Source organism: Tenrec ecaudatus, chromosome 14 (genome assembly GCF_050624435.1).
Source record: "Tenrec ecaudatus isolate mTenEca1 chromosome 14, mTenEca1.hap1, whole genome shotgun sequence".
NCBI classification, from domain to species: Eukaryota; Metazoa; Chordata; class Mammalia; order Afrosoricida; family Tenrecidae; genus Tenrec; species Tenrec ecaudatus.
Window position 1 is genome coordinate 78,671,555 of NC_134543.1, and position 5,441 is coordinate 78,676,995.

General features: G+C 40.0%; 1 non-coding gene and 1 pseudogene across 1 annotated transcript; one reads left to right on the plus strand and one right to left on the minus strand.

Moving 5' to 3' along the window:
- Positions 1-1,143: 1,143 nt before the first annotated feature.
- LOC142427105 (small nucleolar RNA SNORA5) lies at positions 1,144-1,279 on the minus strand. Its single transcript, XR_012779932.1, has one exon. It is a non-coding gene; the product is annotated as a small nucleolar RNA SNORA5 (small nucleolar RNA).
- Positions 1,280-3,820: 2,541 nt separating this feature from the next.
- On the plus strand, positions 3,821-5,073 carry LOC142426619 (regulator of chromosome condensation pseudogene; annotated as a pseudogene).
- The last annotated feature ends 368 nt before the right edge of the window (positions 5,074-5,441 follow it).

The window sequence follows — 5,441 nt, forward strand, 5'->3', positions numbered from 1 at the left end:
CACACTTTAAAGGGTTGTTTGATGTGTGTTTTACAGAGATATCTTTTATCAGGTTGTGAAAATTTTGTTCTATTGTTCATGAGTTCTTATCAGCGATGGATTCTGAATTTTGTCCTAAATATTTACTACATTAGTTGAGATAATTACAAAATTTTAATTAACTACTCTCTTATTATGATGGAGTATATTGATGGAGTTTAGACTGAATTTGTTCATGAAATATTAATTTTGGTGTAACAAATTGATTGGATAAAAATTATTAAGATTATGTATGTCCATTTTAGTAAAATATATTAGTTTATTAGAGTTTTTGTTATAGTGCTTTGCCTAATTTGTTTTCTGGGTAAGGCTAAATTTTTAGAGTGAATTAACAAGTGTTTCTCCCCTTAACTTATCTGGAAGAGTGTAGGTATCCTTGATGGTCATTTTTACTTAAATGTTACTAGAATACATAAACCGACCATCTGAGCTTGGAGTGCTCTATCTGGTGAGATTTTAAACTAAAAATTCAAATCACATTCTTATTCTTCAATGAATTTAGGTGAACTTTGTAATATGGCTATTTCATGCTATAAATTCCCCCATAAATATTACCTTAACTGCATCTCACATATTTTAATAGCCTGTTTTAATTTTCACTTAGTTCAAAATGCTTTGCTAATTGCCTTTTTGATTTCTTCTTTGACTAATGTGATATTTAGTTATTTTCTATTTAATTGAAACTTACATTCAGATTTTACAAGGATAATGGTATTGATTTTTAAATTAATACTATTGTGATCAGGAGACATATTCTATGGTTTTAATCCTTTTTAATATTTCCACACCTATGCTATGGCATGGACTGTACTCTACTTCGATGAAAGTTTCGGTTGCTCTTCAAAATAATGTGAACGCTTTGGCTTTCTGATACATTGTCTATAGTGTCAATTAGGTATGTTCACTGATCATTTTTTAATTAATTTTTTCAATGTTTATGAGATGATATTTTTAAATTCCCAGCTCTAATTGTAGTCTTATTTATTTCCCAAGGAAGTATTATCAATTTTTGCTTCATACATTTTTAGACTATGTTATTTGGTGCATAAGTGTTTAGGTTTGTTATTTTGCATGTTGAATTTAAGATTTTATTTTATTTTTTCTTAGTGTCAGTAACGAAATTTATCCCTGAGGTCCAGAAAAGGAAAAACAGGGCCCATGCGTTACAGTGTTTCTGTGGCAGCCTTTTGGGCCAGGGCCTGCCATGGGCGGGGCAGGCACTGAATTTGACACAGCTGCCCCAATTTAAGATTTTATCATTATAAAATGAACTGCTTTAAGTGGAAAAACATTTATTCCTTTAGATCCTGAGTTTAAATTCTACGAGGTGGTGCCAGAATGATCTTTACTTTATGGTTTATTGTTTCTCCAGCACTGAGATAAGTTCCTTGGTAGTACAAAACCAATGGCTTATTTTAACATTTTTTTGGTTAATTTTTGTTGTTTTTCACCTGGTATTGCTCCTAGCCTTGTGGTAGTTTTTAGAGAGTGCTTTGTCTAAACTTTGGGCAGGGGGTTCTTTGCCTGGCTTTCGGGAGTGTCTTCACATATATACTTTGAGCAGTTATCAACAGGATACACAGTAGATTTCTCAACAGATCTCATTTCTCACTTATGTCAGTCCCTTCTTCTAGAATTTTGACTTGTGAACTCTAGCCATATTTGTTACTCATACATCAGACTGAGCCCCTTAATACATGGATCAGAGGAAACTACCAAGCTTAAGTAATGTTAGATTTACTCAGCCTGAATCATCTCCTTGAGACTAGTTGTGCTGCTACCAACCACAAGGTCAGAAGTTCAAATTGGCCAGCCACTCCCAGGGAGAGAGATGAGGCTGTCTGCTCCCTTAAAGAGTTATATTGTTTCAGAAACCTATAGGGACAATTCTACTCTGTCCTATTTGGCAATATGAGTCAGACTTGACTCAGTGACAATCAGTGATTTGAGAATCATCTTTTGAAAACATTATCCAGGCTGTAAATTGGATAGAAAAAAATTACTTTTATATTCTATTAATTTGAATTTTGTTTCCCTACAATTTTCAAACTAATTCCTGGCATTGGACTGGGTAAATCTGCTGTGCAAGACCTTATAAAAGTGTTGAAAAGCAAGGATGTTTGTTTTTAAGATTAAGATGCACCTGACCCAAGACACAGTATTTATAATTGTCTTATACGCATGTGAAAGTTGAACATTGAATGAGGAAGGCCAAAAAGAGTCAATGTATTTGAGTTATGCTATTGATGAAGAATACTAAACATATCATGGACAACCAAAAGAATAAACAAATCTTTCTTGGAGGAAATGCAGCAAGAATATTTCTGGGAGGTAAGAATGGCAAGGCTTCGTCTCTCATATGTTGAATATGTTGTCACGAGAGACCAGTCCCTGGAGAATGGCATCATGCTTCCTAAAGTGACCCGACAGAGAAATGGAGGAATTGAGTTGAATTTAGAGAGTGACTGTACAGATGAATTCAAGCATAAGTACAGTTGTGAAGACGGAGAAGCACCAGACAGTATTTCAATTTTTGGTTCACAGAATCACTATATATTGGAAATGGCTTGATGTAACCTAACAATTTCTATATGTTATATCATTTTCCATCTTCACTTCTTGCTCTTGTGGATCCTAAGTAGAGTAGAACGAAACACTGCCTGGCCCTGGGCACAATTGTTCTTATATTTAAGCCATTGATGTAGTCATGGTATTAATTTTTCTTGTGAAGGGATTTCCCCTTTTTCGCTGCTCCTCTACTGTGCCAAGTATGATGTTCTTAATAATCTAGGGATTGGACTAGCCTTGTAACAAGTTCAAAGTAAGGGAGGAAAGATGTGGCCACCTGTGTCTACGGGGCATCCTGGCTATTCTTCTTCCAAGGCGGATTTGTTTGTTCATTTTGGCCTCCCATTGTCCTTTCCATACGAATGGGATATATTCTAATGCTATAGAGTCCTTTTATTGAAATTCAGCTTTTGTGGGGTTTATTTATTTATTTATTGCTTTATCTTGTTTTTTCTTTTTCAAGTGTTCTATTTTGTAAGTTTTTCATTTGTCTGTAGCAATCCCAAAAGATTGATTCTGACAATTTTGCTCCAAATTACTTGCTTTAATGCTAAAATGGAGGAATAATTTTTTTCACATTCTTTACTCTGCCTACTTTGCTGACATCACTCCAATAGAAGCATATTTTTCATATTGGATACTCTATTATTTTCCTTTCACTTCTATACTTTGTGTATGCTTTTCTTATCTGATAACAATGCTCATAACTATTATTGCATTGTGGTATAAAAAGTATTGGTAGTAGTTACCACTGTGATTACACAGTGAATTTTAAAATGGTTTATTTTTTAAAACTTCATTCAGACATAGTTTTGCATTACAAAATTTACACGAAAATTTAAAATATATAGCTGTAGCTACATTCTTAGTTTACAACATTCGGATTAAGCCAAAAAGATCCCTCAGACATTTTCAGGCACGCCCTAATTCAAACTCCAGTCCTGGAAAATCAATACTCTGTGTTCTTTCTCTGTAGATTATATTTTCCAGAACGTTTATGTTTAAGGAATCATGACTATTCCACCTTTGGATCTCCCTTCTTTCTCCTAACAAAAAAATTTCTGAAGTTTCTCCATCTTCTAGTACATTTTGGTATCTATTTTCTTTACATTCTTGAGTAGCCTTCCACTGTGTGGAATCAAGGAGACTGGAAAAAGTTCATTGAAAAATGAAATTAAGTTTCTTGTACACAATCTTTGACCAGGAAAAAAAGATGCCACCCAAGGGCATCGCCAAGAGGTCATCCCCAAAAGATGCCACCACCCAAAGCAAGAGAGTGAAGGTCTGTCCTAGGTCCCTCATCACCAGTCATGGTGCTGCCACTGGGCAGGGAGCTGTTGGCCAGCCAGGGCTGGGGAAGAATTTGATAGGGAGGAAGAGTCAGCTCAAGTGCCCATTCTTGAAGATGTTATCCAAGAAAAGGCAGGGGCATGCACACCACGTGTCAAAGAAAGACTGGCCAGGTCTACCCCTTTCGCAGCAACGATGAGGTAACGCTGGGAAGGAACACAACACTGGAAGGCTCAGAGAAGGTCCCTGGGAACGTGCACCTGTAGGAGCAGGCGGTACAGGTATCAGCAGGAGAGAGCCGCACAGAAACCCTCACTGAACAGGGCCGTGCCTTCCTCTGGGGCTCCTTCCGGGAAAAGTACGGGGTGATTGGGCTCCTGTAGCCATGCAGAAGAACATGGCGCCATGCAAGTCCCGTTGTAGATGTCTGCGTTGCTGAGGACCGCAGGGAACGACCACCTGGTCATGCTGACGGCTGATGGCGACCTCTACACCTTGGGATGCGGAGAAAAGAACCTGTTCAGCCGAGTGCCTGACTGATTCGCAAACCGTGGTGTCTGGCCCGGTATCAAACCCCTCCTCATCCCCAAGTCTGGGCTGCTGAAATCAGGAGAATCCCGGTCTACTCGCGCTTCCAGAAGGCCTTCTGCAACACCTACTTCACCTTCACTGTCTCCCGGGTATTCAAATCTATGGCTTTGGTCTCTTCAACTACCGGCAGCTTGCAACAGCAGACGCAGAATCTTGTTTTGTACCTCAGAAACTGATATCGTCCAAGAACTCCACCAATGTCTGGTGGGCTTCTCTGGGGTCCAGCACCATATGTGGTGCATGGATTTAGAAGGAGAAGCGTATCACCTGGGCCTGGCTGACTGTGGGTGGCTGAGCCTCGGGGGAGGGTGCTGCGGAAAAGAGCATGCCCTCCCTCTTCCCCAGGCTGCCTGCGGTCTCCTCGGTGGCTTGCCGGGCCTTAGTGGGGTATGCTATGACCAAGGATGGCAGCACTTTTGCCCGGGGCATGGGCACCAGCTACCAGCTGGCCACGGGGCAGAACGAGCACGTCAGTATCTGGGTGGAGATGACAGGCAACCAGTTAGAAACCGAGTGACCTTGCCTGTGCCTAGCAGGGGCCAGCACACAACCTTACCAGTCAAGGACAAGGAACAGAGTTCATGAAGCTGAAGAGCCTGGCCCCCAGCGCCTTCAACCTCCCTCAAAGATCAGGGAAGTAGTGACAACTACAGGTTCCAACAGCTCTTCCCTCAGTCCTGAGCACTCTCTTACCCCTTGCCTTGTTACTCATCAGTGCAACCGATGATTCCTTTATTCTTTGAATTTTTATTCTTTTTATTTTTCCTTTCATATGTTGGGGAATCACCCTAAGACCTGCAGGATGAAGGGCTAGATGTAAAAGGGCTAGATGTGAATGTTGCTTCACCCTGGAGCATGTGGTGAGACTTTTCCTGGCACCTCCCTGCCTCTAATGGCCTGGGTTGGTCTCAAGCTTGCCCACCTAACTACTCCAGCTTCCTTTGGTGGGTGTG